Source organism: Triticum dicoccoides, chromosome 7B, assembly GCF_002162155.2.
Source record: "Triticum dicoccoides isolate Atlit2015 ecotype Zavitan chromosome 7B, WEW_v2.0, whole genome shotgun sequence".
Lineage (NCBI taxonomy): Eukaryota > Viridiplantae > Streptophyta > Magnoliopsida > Poales > Poaceae > Triticum > Triticum dicoccoides.
In genome coordinates, this window is record NC_041393.1 from 732,089,798 (window position 1) to 732,104,053 (window position 14,256).

The window sequence follows — 14,256 nt, forward strand, 5'->3', positions numbered from 1 at the left end:
GCGACGACGACGACGACGGCGGCGACGACTACACCCGCTTCTATAGGCTTCTCGGCATGTAGACGGCGGGGGCGGCGAAGGTGGCGGCAGCGATGACGGCGGCGCGCTTTTTAGTTTGTTTTAAAGTTAGTTCATGCATGTTTTTTAGTTTTTGTACAAATTTCGACGAAAAATGGCCGAGTTCATGTTAAAGTCGCCGAGTTCGCAAAAAAATTTAAAACGAACTTCGTTGAACCCGCGGCGACCGTGGGCATGTGACTCGAAACGAACCGAATCCCAGGGGGCGATCTAGCGTCGGCTCACCCCCAGGCCGCTCTTTTTCGACGCCCTAGGGCCGAACGGCTGGAGATGTTCTTATATGCTAACAAAGTTTTGAATTTCCCAAAATATATGGTCGATCACCAGCGAGAAACAATGCACAAACGTGCAATCGATGGATGGATGCCTTTGACGCCGATCCGTTTCCTACGCATGCAAACTTTAGTCCCACACGGCCAATTTGGGTATCCAGCTACGCATAAAAGAGGGAGCGTGTGCGTCTGTGTAGCCGGGTCTGGTGACGCGGGCCTGTCATCCCATGCTTCGGGGGGTAGGAGTCGGCAAAGCTGAGGCGAACAAGCGGGGTTGGGTCGGCTATCGGATTCAGTCGGGTACGTCATGGCGTCTGCGGGTGTTTCGCATGCGGATGCCATGCGGGTCCGTCCGGAAAATAATAGACAGGGCAACGTATCCCGCCGGCGTCCAAATTGAAATAGGATCCGATGACTCAGAGGTAGCACCGGCTGTATCGGTCGGTCCCTGCGAATTCCGCCCACTTGCCACTCTTTTTTAGATTAAAACGTTCATATTCATCGTCTCAGATTTCTTCTAGTACAATAACTCAGTGTATCACTTTTTTTTCTTCCATTGTTTCAGCCATGTCCAATAGATCAAAACTAAATTATGCTATACCGTAAACTAAATCATGCTGCGTGTGCGGCGCCCAAGCGGCATCTCTTGTGGTTCCGGCTTGACGGGGCGGAGCGCCGGTGACCCGGAGGAGAGCGAACCGGAGCCCGACGATGAGGAGGTCGCCGCCTCCATTCGCCGCGGCGTCCAGGAGCTGCCACGGCGGCGAGAGAAGGACAGGCGCACCGGGTACTCGACGCGCGGCGTGTTGCAGGTCTCTGTGTGGTCGATGACGACCTAGAGGGTGCGGTCGGGCACGCCCCACCATTCGCGCCGCCCGTCGTTGTTGAGTCGGCCGCAGGGGATGGTGCCGTTGGCGAAAGCGATCTGGTCTTCGCGGCGGCAGTCGAAGTACATCGTCCACAGTGTGTGGCTGTCGGCGGCGTACCTAGGGTCATTCCGCTGCTCCTTTGACAGCGACGAATGGATGCGGGCAATCTTGGCCCGCCGTTCATCCCCGATGGGCACCAGGGGGTATTGGGACACCGCCGGCGCTCAACTTCCATGAGCCCGACACCTGCATGTCTGGGGGCGCCGGATAGTCGGTCTCATAGAGGAGGCGCGCCTCATCCTCGTGGACATGGCGGCAGCCGAAGCCGTTTGCCGCCGCGGCGTCGCCGGGGTACCGCTCTGCCATTGCACGTTGGCGAGGGAAGAGGGGGGAGAGTTGCTTCTGTGGTGAGACGAGGCGAGAGAGAAGGCGAGTTGTGGCGTTGACCGGCGAGGTGGTCGACTTTTCTAGCCGAAGCGGGGCGGTGAGAATCTGCATGCAGGGTGACGCGTGGCGGGAGCGGGCTGGACGCGCAGTGCGACGCCTTCATTGTGCCGCCCGTGAGGCATCAGTGGAGGCTGACTGACGCGGCAGCGCGACAGCCTTGGCATTGATTCCTGCGGGAACCGAGGCGATGAGGACGACGAAGTGGCGTGTCACTGACTGGCGGACCCATTCCCGTTCGCGCTAAAATCGGTTTCCCCGGTGCCTCATTTTTTAGTGCTTGCGTCAAAAAACGGTCCAGTCGCGCCCACCGGAACCCGTTTTTTGCCGGTTTGGGCCGAAACTGGCGCCGGCGCCCCCCAGCGCACCAGGTTCGATCTGGGTCCGCCGGCGTCAGTTTCGGTCTAAACCGGCAAAAAAGGGCTCCTGTGGGCATAGAGGGGGCGAGTCTGTTCATGGAGGGGGCAAAGCTTTTATGGTGTAGTAATTTTCGACTGAAGTAGATCCGTCCCTGTCTGTTGGGGACGTGACTGGAGATGCTGAGGATGCAATGAAAGCGAATCACCCAACAACAGACGGCCGAGTAACTGAAGACAGCGATGGTGTGCGTAGCTGTACTGTACTGTACTAACAATCGACCCTACAAGAATTCAAGAGAATTGTCAGGACGGGGCGAGAAATCATGACTGGTGTTGAGTGCTCTAGTCCTTGGTGTGAGGTGTTCACATTGCCTTGATTCTGCTTCGCTGTGTTCGTGAGTGAGCTCGGTTTCAGTCCGTGTCCAACAGCTACGTCCTGTCGTGGCTTCGAGACGCCACCGCGAAGCGCTCCTTTTTTAGGGCCGCCCTGGCTGGTCTGGTGGGCCGAAGATGACGGCCCAATTCAGGACTAAACTAACTGCAGCGCCACTCTGTTCCTATGTTAAGTACCACACCGCTCGCCTAAGAAGGAACCACGCGAGTTAAATAGCCCGGTGCTGAGCACTCCATCGCCGAGGACGTGAAGCTCATTCATTAGCTCTACCGAGGCAAAGAGCTTTCGCTACGTACTTCTGGCCGGGCCTGTCCTGTCGGCTTGTTACCCTTGGTCACCCTCGCTGTGTGTTGGGGGTTAGAAGTACGGTGTGATGTCAGTCTTTTTTTTTCTAATATTTTGCTCTTTTAATTTTTTTCCCTCTCTTGTTCTAATGTGTTGGGTCTTTTTTCTTCCTAATATCTTGCTATTTACTAGGACAATGCCCGTGCGTTGCAACGGGATATAAATATTTTAGTACATTAGCTTGTCATTTATCTGTTCATATTAATTCGATTGTGTAAATAAATGTTTATCAAATTCGGCTCGTGGTTTAGCTTATATTTTGTTGAGAAGTTTGGTAAGTAAATTAAATAGAATTGATTTAGAAGTCAAGTAGATTAAAGTGATTGAGGGAAGGTTGAACGAAGGGGTAGTGAAAACAAAAGTGATACATGGAACCCTATATTCTCTTTAATTACTATAAATAGTAATAGTTAATGATTCGTGCGTTGCAACGGGAGCCATATATATTTTGATGGTTCAACATCTATAATATATAGCTTTAGCTTCATCGTGCACATCACACAATATTGTGTTCCTTTACTACTAATTTAATCTTCTTCTTCTCCTCCTCCATCCACTATCTTCGCCTCTCCACCTCTCGAATCCAAGTTCGCCGCGTTTTTCGCTGGTGCTCTGGGTCAACCTCGCCTTCATGAGTTTTTATATCACACACACGTATAACCCTACAATCCTAAATTTCAAGAAAACGTTCACCAAATTGCACAAAGAAACAACATCTAACAAACTGTTTTGAAGACTCGCATGTAAACAAACTGACTTATTGTAGAAAGAATATATCAAAAACTCATGAAGGCGAGGTTGACCCTGACAACTATTTTGATTGAGTAGGTTATTATATATGATGATTTCTAATAAAACTTTGACACAAAAGAGGATACACCATATTCGAATGCACATGGCGTAATGCATGTAAAATAAACATTTTAAATATCAAATATTTGTATGATAGCTGAATGCCCGTGCCTTGCCACGGGACAAATTTAAGTTTGTTCAAAAAAATGTTGAATAGAGTAGGCAATATATATAATTCCCACATTTGATAATTCCCATATCAATTATGCACATACATTTCTCAAAAATGAAACAAATACAAGCTTTAAGAAATAAAAAGAATTATGTTCTCATGTGTCCATAAGAAAGCGGCTAAGATCAACATACTTCTTGACCAGTACCATCTTATCACCAGGCATACCCACAAACGGCATGAACTAAATCCTAGGTCTGCAGTTGTATGTACTATATATATTTTATTTTTGTGAAAAATACTATAAGACACAAAGCACCTATGATCTTCAGGAATGGACATCTGCTCTGTCGTTAAAATGTGTGCATCATGTCCAACTCGGCAGGATCTACAGAGGATAATCATTTTCTCACAGTCCATGGAAGACAATTTTCTGCAACCGACCGACATCTCATGGAATAATACCACATGTTACAAGGCAAAAACTTGGATTACCATACAATACTGCCTCGTCCTAAGCAGCCGGCCTCTCCAGATCTCCAAGACGTGCCTTCTCCACAGATAACCCCTCCTCGGATTCTTGTAATCAGGACAGAGGAGATGGATGTTATTGGACAAAACACAGCCAAATCTCTTCTATGTGGAGAGAAAGAAACACGTACCTGCACTTGTAGTTGTGCAGCGTGAAAAGAGCTAGCACCGGCTAGATGCCCTCGGTGGCCTCCCTCCTCCCGATGACGAGCTCCTACGGCCGCGCCCGCTGCAGCTCGAGCCGCCGCCTCATCTCCAAACATATGTTGTATGTTGGCAGACGCCTCCTGCGGGGCCTTTTTTTTTCTTTGCGGGTGCCTCCTGCACGGCCCTGGCATGGCCTGCATCCCTCTTACTCGCCTTGGCTGAATCAGCAGCGGCCCGGGCTATGACATGAGACTACTCATTCCCGCTGGGCAACCTCCTCCTGCGCAGCCATAGCGGCGCCTCCCGCTGGGCAGGAAGCGGTTGTGGGACTTGTTCCCGTTGCATGGCCCAGGGTCTTCCTCCTCAGCATCGCTGTCGCTTCGCGGCGATACCTGACTTCCCCATCTGACGGGAATGTTGGATCTGAATCCACCGTGGGGTTTGGGAGAGGGGAGATGGGGCGCCGGGGTAGATGGAAGAGGACGTAGCTGGCAGCGAGGATATCCCGAGACAGATTTTGGGAACGGGCCCCGGTGATTTCGGGGGCGATTAAGGAGAGAGAACACGACTTAAGATGGAATCAACGGACGAAGCGGAGAAGGGCGAGCTGAAGTGGGAGGTCGGACGAAATTTAGCGACGTAAGAGGGGAGACGGAACCTTACGGTTCTTTTAGGTAGTAGAGATATATTCGGGGGTTACAAGTACGGTGTGATGTCAGACTTTTTTTCCTAATATTTTCCTATTCTAAAATTTTTCCTCTTTTGTTCTAAAATGTGCCAGCCTTTTCCCCCCTAATATTTTGTTATTTATATATTCCTAGCAGTCCGTGAGGGTGTGATGTCGGTCTTTTTTTCCTAATATTTTTCTACATCAATTTTTTCTCTCTTTTGTTCTAATATGTTACTCTTTTTTCTAATCTTTTGCTATTTATATTTTTATCCTTTTTCCTAATATATTGCTATTTATATTTTCCCCCTGATATTTTTCTATTTCTTATTCTTAGTCTTTTTTTTACTCCCTCGGTTTCTAAATATAAGTCCTTCTAGAGATCTCAATATGAACTACATACGGATGTATACAGACTTATTTAGAGTGTAAATCCATTCATTTTGCTCCGTGTGTAGTTCATATTGAAATCTCTTAAAACCTATATTTAGGAATGGAGGGTGTAATATTTTATTATATATATTTTTTCCTTCTTCTTTCCTAATATTTGCTATTTTATTTTCTTTTCCTATTTTGTTCTAATATTTTGCTATCTTATAGTCTTCTTTTCTTTTTTGTTCTAATATTTTTCTATTTTGGTGCTCTACTTTTTTCCCTTCCACGCCTCAAAGGAAGGTAATGTCCTCCAACTCTCGTCTAAACTAGATCGGAAACGCGCCTTGGCGCGGGGTGCCGGTCCCAACGTTTGGTCAAGCATGTAACGGTAAGTTAGTGGTAGCCCAGACTTAGCATATGCATTGAAATAGGATAACAACAAAGCTAAGAAAAAACAACCAGCTATGGTAGGAGCAAGACACATTGGTGCTCAGAGATGGTAAGAGAAATGCATAATTGATTTCAGATCGTTTATAATACCATAAAAGATAACTTGTCATGAAGTTTGACACCAAAATCGCAGCCACTTGACATAAAATTCGACGTCACAAGCATGAGTACAAGGCAGGAATAATAAAGACATGAACATAGAGGAGGGACAATGACAGAGCCATATTTACTAAGCATACTAATAAGCGGCTTCGGTCAACTGCCTTGTCGTTTAATTCTGTAGGTGCTACCAAACATTATTCATAGGCGTCACTTCACACTAATAAGTGTCTTTTATCATCTGCCTGGTCAATAATCTTCACAGGCGCCACTCCATATGATCCTAATGCAGACAACCTGTGAGATACACGGCATACAATAATATCTGGATAAACAATGCATTTGTGATTCATACTTTAGCCTTCTTAAAGCCTACGGACAGCGAGCGTTGGTTTCCCACTTTCAATCTCAAAGGCTAAGACACATATCTCAAACTCTTTGATTCCCACCGCTTTGACAAAATCCGACCAATTGTCTGTTATCGTGGCCCTCTTGTCTGCACCCATTATCATTCGGACCTGTTTCGTAACACCTTCAGGGTTGAGTTTGATCGTCATGTCGTTGAACGGTTCGTTCAGATGGTCCTTTAGATATAGCCTTGTGAAGCGACAGGAAAAGCACTTGAAAAATAAACACGGATTGGTCACAGTTGGGTACGACGATTCTCTATCTGTAAGAAGTCAGGTTTCTAAGATCCATACCATTGTTTGTCTAGGAGCGGCGAATGTCTTGTTCATCTCGCAAACATAGTACTTGATGAGAGGGGTGGTTGAACCAATGTAACACTCGAGTCGTTTGATCTCGCATAGGGAAATGTCCATTTCAGTTGCATAGACACACTCGTTTCTGAAGACGTCGAAACTACACAGATGTGGTCCTGTATGGTAGGACATCAATCTTTAGCCCATGGTTAGAAACAAAACATCATTTAACATGAGAAATGGATATGGACTTGTCACCCGTGTCAAACTTCTGCCACATAGACACGGTTCGTCACATGTGGCCTGAACCTTTCGCTTCTTAGCAGAGCGGAGTTTTTCTTGACATTTCATAATAGGAGAATAGAAAACAACCATCGGCAAAGATCGGATGGTTATATGAATTTGAATTGTGCTGTGATAAAGCATCAAAGCAGCAAGGATGAGACATATCTATAAACAGAGATACCTTTCTTGTTACTGATGTATAATGGTCTACAATTTCTTGTCGTTCTCAGATAATGGGTAGTTCGAATGATTGTTCCTCCTGTAGAATGGTTGATTCCTAAAAATTTAAATGCAAGATGGTTAGACAGGTACTGCAGCTATTATCGTTGCTATTACAAGGCATGCAGAATGGTCTAAATAACATCAAGCTTGAATGTTAATCTCCAAATTCCAGAACCATACATCATTGACAACATCAGACCGGGAGTGTAGCGCATCAAATCCCATTGGTTCAACACGTCAAATCCAATACGATACCAAATTCAAAACAACAAACTTTGTAGCATGGCCAGACGAAAGGGGAGTAGATGCCCTTTAAGGACTAAAGTTGCATATTCAATCAGTGAAGAAATCATTATATAGATCCTTGGTTGCCATATTCAATCAGTGAAGAAACGCAATTGAGCTCAGAACCAAATTAGAAGCATTCCACTCAAAACATTATGCATATTAGTACATTATGAACACAATGGTGACACTGCTCCTTCTAATCATTTTATCAGGAACCCTTCGAGCAATTAAACATTTAACGGCCTCAAAATCATCTAAAGAGAAAAGAATACTAATAATACTGAAGTACACCTATAATACCGCTTAAGCAGACCCCTAACTTGCTGGTATGCTTGCGCAACCCGAACCTGTTTACTCCATTAAAAAGATAGTACAATCTCCTTGAAGATAGACTGTGGGTGTTCATTTAATTGTACTCAACAAATTAAATGTCCTATCTAGGAGTGGATCAATTCAGGTCGGTAGTAAGCAGTGGCAAGGGTGATTTATTTTAAAAAGCACATTGTTTGTTCAGAGATACAAAATCTACTTGAAAAATAATCTTGGCTCAGACAGGTTAGCTGCGACTCAATAGCAGTAGTATTCTGTTGTTTAATAAAATTTGGTGGACTAATTATAATCCAATTATATCTAGTGGAGTTCTGCCTTAAGTATATCACTGTAAAAGACAATCTAATGTTTGTAGCCAAGGACATAAGGTGACACATAGCAAAAAATTCCTTGGGAGAACTGGGTCAGAAAGCTTGCCTTGATCCACCTACCAAGTTAGCCCGCCATCCATCGAGTAGCATCACAACATCCATTATTTGGTATCTTTCTTCATGGAACTTTAACTGAGACATCTCACATTCCATCCACAAACCTTTAAGTCATCCCTGTCAACCAATTTATGCATACAAAGCATGGTCAGTTAAAGATTCAGACAAATGCATAGTGCTACCGAACTTTAGTACTATTGTAATGCCACTGAACATTCAGACAACCTGGTGAGAATTAGAGCATAGTGAAAGAGATATGGTAAATTTGTCTACTTCTGAAGCAGATTCAAATCAGCTAGGATTCCGAGGTTGGTTCTAATGTCAGATGGCAGTTCGTTTGCTCTTTCCCATCAGAAGATGCACATTTTCTTTATTTTAGCATATTCGCACCTAATTGTTCGCTTAATAATTGATGATATTCTGAACCTTGATCCTTCGTCATCACTGATGAATTGACAATTGTCTGGTTTAAGAACTGTAGAATTAATTAGAAAAGGGATGATAAATTCATAAGAGTCAAGTAGTTATTACAATAGATATTTACCACATCCGCATCTAATTAAAATGAGGTCATATGCATCATGATTAAAGGTTGCTCTTGTATTGTATATATGAAGCAGTAAACTAACAAGCACCGTGACCAAACTAATAAGCAGTAACCTATAACAAACTAACAAGCCGCGGCCCCTCCCTGCAAATAAAATCACATGTAAATCAACTATCTAACAAGAAAATGACCATGAATGAATCATGGGCAGTCAAAAAAATCAAAACTAACTAATTGACCTCGTTGATAGAAACAAAAAATATGATTGGAAGAATATACGCAACTCTGCATAGCTAAACCGTAGTTAAACCAAGTTCACATCAGCAATAACCAACGGAAAGATACAAAAAAACATGATTCAGACCCAACAGAAGCTCCTGCCAGGACAAAATTACTATGAGCATCTTTCGCAGAGGACCTATCCTACCCACATGGCAATAGCGCCTGATGGCTAAAAGAGAACCATACAAGCCCCTAGCTACTATGGCATTGACTTGTTTGGTAGCTCCGACATCATATCATAAATGAATCCAAAACAATATGAACCAACAAGCATTGGCAGGACCAAACAGAATTAATAAACAAAGGAAGAATACAAAAGCCTACACCGACAAAGACAAGCACAGTGTTTTCACAACAATATGCATCATCAAAAGGATATGCAGAGTTGTTCTTTAGAGGCTATGCGAAGTTGTTCTTTAGAGGCTATGCAGAGTTGTGTATATTCTTCCAATAAAGCAGTTGACCCCTATGATGAGATCCATGGACGCGCGACAACACAAGAAAAAACAACTACCCTCTAAAGAACCCTATACCAGCCATAGACGGACCGCAAAGATCCTCCCTACAACTCGAACGAAGAGGACCACATCAGACACCGGCCAAGAAAGGGGAAAGGAGAGGCAGACCTGCAGGTCCGTGGACTCAGCCGATGTAGGAAGACCATGTCGAGCACAAAACGGACGAAGGCCAGGACGAGGTGGAACGCAACAAACCTGCAATAAAATAATCATAGGGATATCAGGGGAAACCAGAAGAGAGCAGGGGAGGAGGAAATTTTACAATAATATGCATCATCAAAAGAAGAATGGGATAAGAAATCCAAGATGAACTCATCATACCGCTTTGCTGATGGGGGGCCTTTGGTGCTGGCTTGGTCGCAACCGCCGACGGGGAGGAGGAAGATTTGGCCACCAGTGAGAAGGAGGGCAGCATCAGCAAGGGGTCGTGGATGAGAAGGAGAGCGACAGCAAGGGGTTGTCTCTGTGAGGAATCACTGCTTGTTAATGAAGATAGCCAGCAAGATAATGGGGGAAATAAACACTCTGTCAATCCTGTGGCTTAGAATGCAACACTCTGAATGAGCAAATTCATGTTAAAACTAAAATCCTACATTACCATCTACCTGGAGCCAAGAAAACAAATTAGTCTAGCCAACGTCCTTTTAAACCTTAATTAAAGTTTCCCCTGATTGAGTATAGTCCTTGTAAAAAAAGTTGCATAAGCAATTATTCACTGGAAACATATTAGTTTTAGTACTGTATATTATGTACAGATGGACATCTACACACAAATAACTCATGAGTCAATCCAAACTACAGCACGAGTGGTGCATATTAATAAACTGGTATATCCATATATATATATAGGATATTAAGAAAGCTAACAGGTTTATCAAGAACACAGTGTAACAATCACAGGGATTCCAAAGCTATTAATTATTTAAGAAGGGACTAAGCTGGAAAGAGGAAAGAAAATAGAACAAAGAGAGCAATAAAAATTCAAGCTCTCCGGTCAACTCGCAAGACAGCCCCTCCACCATGCCACCGGCCTAACTGCGAAACAGCCAGAAATGTAAGGCTGACCTTTTAAGGGCGTGACTGCCAATGCTGGAGATATTAGTACTGTAGTACCGTTGGAGGAGGTGATTCTTAGCAAATCAGGAAAGAAGCTACTTTCTACAAAACTGGCCTGACCTTGAACAACGCCATTGGAAACAAAAACAGAACGATCAAAGACTGTAAACTCTCCACCATCCATGCATGTCACTACCACACCAGCTTCTTCAACTATCTATTGAAAAATGACTAAATTCGCCAAATAATTATATACTGTCAAACTCCATGGAGTAAAGAGTTGCTTAGAGATGTAAATAAGAAGCCAGACTACTCAGGATCGATGAAATTTATGTAACTGAAATAAAGACTGATAGATAAGTATATTTCAGAATATCAATATACACATCACTTTGATACTCCCTCCTTCCCGAAATATCTCATATGTTTTTATAGTAATTTTGTAGACATACAATGAGTGAAAATAATGGTCAAAGTTATGCGACGAAGACCCAAAAAGTCAACGCGTGCCTTATATTTTGGGAAGGAGGGAGTACCTTTTACTATGCGAATTCTAGATTTGATTACAGAAAATGAAATCAATTTCTTTCAAAGATTAGTTGAGAACTTCTCAATGATTTCCTTAAGATAAGATTAACTCTGTTATTTTCAACCCAAACTATGAGAGTACGGAAATATAAGAACCATCATTAGAGGAAAGATTATCTGAATAAAAAGACGGTAAGGTTTGAAAATAAGCAAATAAGCCAGTCCCACTTTCTACCAAACTGATGATTATTTAGCAAATCTGATTCCACGGTGTAAGAAGGAGTACCAGAATGCCAGCAACCATGTCACACGGCTTAAGCCGATATTCCCAGTAAGCCTCTGTAATGCCTAGACCAACATGGGACATATCAGCAGCAGCAGAGCCTAGCCTTCGTACTCCATGAAAGCATGTACATTTTGAAAAATGATTAAAGAAACAACATTTTGGAAAAAGAGGAAAGTGGTGCATGGTGTTTGGCTTCCTTGTTACTGAACCCATGTCCAGAAAATAAAGTAATCTTCAGAATCAGAAACACTACAGGAATTTATACATCCAATTCTATAAATGATGGTTGTTCATGACTCACTCAGTTTATCTGTGCTGAACAGAAGGATAGAACAATAAATTCACCAAGTGAGAACACATACATAAATTTAAGGACCACAAACAAACTATACTTGGCCGGCACGATTAAAAGTTTGTCTACCACTGTAAAAACATAAACACGTTTGTAGACCACCGAACAGATCTTTGAGATTTCTTGAGCATCCGCAAGCTCATAATTAGGCCATCCAGGAAGTTAAACAGGCAAATGTACAACAATAATCTTGGAAAAATAAAAGTTCAAAATATCACAAAATATGCTACAAACATGTATATTCCACGGATAGATGGAGTGACCTGAAATTGCATGCAAGAGGTTGAGAAAAGAAGAAGAATACTTGTTAAAGAATTACTGGGATAGAGGCAGAGTCTGCGAGAAAAGTGATTACTTGGTCAGATTCAACCGGATCTCCAATTTTCCATAAAATAAAGATTTTTGGACATGTATACGTGGAGAGGTGTCACCGCTGTGCAAAGGTATAAATACATCCATGAGAGCACCATGGACAGAGCTAAAAGAAAGCAATACAAAAAAGTTCTCATATCGATGGTTCAACCGTATGTAAATACCTAAGATTAGACACTTCACCATGACTATTTTCATTTTAGAAATACGTAAAAGCATACACCTATCAACAAAGTGACTCATGGCTAGACCTGGACATCAACCTTGTATATGAAGCACGTGTTTCAGAAAGCAACCTATTTATGGAACATATATAATTAAACTTTGTAAGCATGCATCTCTTACAACTAAAGTAGCCATGGTATAATAGGAATAAAATGTTGCAGAGCAATGTACCAACAATAAGGGGGAAATGCAAACTGATTCAAGGGTAAAAAAACATGCAAGGATTTATTCATGTTGGTGGCTCATCCTGTAGAGACTAACAATTATCTTTGCTTCATAGCTTAATAGCAATATCAGTCAAGAGCCTCCAAATTGCTGAAAAAACTGAAATAGTCAGCAACCCACTGGAAATTTAAAATCTGAGCCCTAAAAACAAACAAATATATGTTTGTATCATGAAAAACTTCATATATGACAGTTTGTTGTATTATGATATGACAAACAATGGGATTGTGGTTATTTCAGGAGCATCTCAAGGCACTTTTGTAGAATAAGAAATCAACAATAGATATTATCTAATTAGTTGGTAGCTGAACCATCGAAAGTACCGTAGCAAATAAGGGAGATTTACTGCAAGAAAATCATTGTCACCTGGTTCATATTTTTGGAAGTTTATTTCCATCCTGACTGGAAAAACATTAGAACCTCTTCCATCACTGGAGAACACTGAGAAAGGAAACAATTTGGTAATTACTAGATGAACATATACCAAAACATTGTTCAGCATCGAGAATAGATAGTACATAAGAGAGAAATAGACAATCCCATACTCCCAAGAACCTAACAATGCAGTGCCCTAAACACAAGCAATATGTGAAGCATTGATAAGGAGCAAACTATTGTCTAATCTTGCTGCGATTACACTGATGTAGAGTGTTTTACTTGATGGGGACAAATCTGCAAATTGAAAACACAGCCATCAGTGTGTGCTCCAATTAGACTATTAGAAACAAATTATCAATAACAGCAGCAACATACAAAGCATACAACAGAGGCAGCAGCAACAACCTAAAAAGCTATAGATAATCAAATCTACAGCACCAAGAGAACACAATGTCAACCTACAGCAGCAGATGCAACACATCTCTCACTATGGATGGCGGAATAGTAAGGTCAAGCAGTGTAGGGAGCAATTTGTAGGGAGTAGCAGCCATATCAAACCGCCCCATGCACTCTGATAGAGAAGGAAGAAGAGGAGAGGGTAAGAGCTAGAGCAGATCAGATCAGAGAGGAGGAGGAGGGGGATGAACTCACCAGAAACAGAGGATGCCCAGCCCGATGCGCCCCTGTAAGGCTGCACCCCATGGCCAGCAGGAAGCGGAGCCGCGCGTGGGGACGGAAAAGGAGACGGAGAGGAGCCGCCGGAGTCCACCGGAGCCGCGCCGGCGACGAAGGCGATGCCCAGCCCGAAACCCTAGCCATGGCCTCGTCCTACTCACCCTCGCCCATTTTTTGTGGCGAGCCAAGATACGAACAGCCAGGAGAGTAGACGCTCTAGGGTTCCCAAGGAGGAGAAGATGATGCGGCAGCGGCGGCGGCGGGCGAGCTCGGCGGCGAGAGCAGCAGTAGTGAGGCAGGATGCAAGAGAGGAACAACGATGGGGAGTGGATGCTAGGGTTCTCACCCAATCGTCGCCCTCCTCTCCGATTGGGGACGAAGCCACGAATCGACAGAAGCCACGAGGCAAGAGGCTATGTAAAATCCCAAAATTACCCTCGGTGGGCGATGAAAATCTCGGTGGTGGCACGAGATCTTTTGCCTGTCGTGAGCACCGACGAGCTGCACCAGAATGCGTCCCAGCCACAGCAAATGACACGCGGGGCCTACCAGCGAGAGACCCCA

The 14,256-nt window shown here is 43.6% G+C and overlaps 1 long non-coding RNA gene across 22 annotated transcripts; it reads right to left on the reverse strand.

The window, feature by feature from the left end:
• Positions 1 to 5,942: 5,942 nt before the first annotated feature.
• LOC119341197 lies at positions 5,943 to 14,052 on the reverse strand. 22 transcript variants are annotated; one of them, XR_005164974.1, is made up of 11 exons: positions 13,669 to 14,049; positions 13,423 to 13,588; positions 13,195 to 13,311; positions 13,006 to 13,080; positions 9,917 to 12,250; positions 9,704 to 9,790; positions 8,252 to 8,365; positions 7,162 to 7,257; positions 6,954 to 7,033; positions 6,696 to 6,871; positions 5,945 to 6,614 (listed from the first exon to the last, which is right to left on the reverse strand). It is a non-coding gene; the product is annotated as an uncharacterized LOC119341197 (long non-coding RNA). The 22 variants fall into 22 exon arrangements; XR_005164972.1 differs by having other exon boundaries at positions 13,185 to 13,311; XR_005164975.1 differs by having other exon boundaries at positions 9,917 to 12,080; positions 12,173 to 12,250; positions 13,006 to 13,311.
• Positions 14,053 to 14,256: the final 204 nt, after the last annotated feature.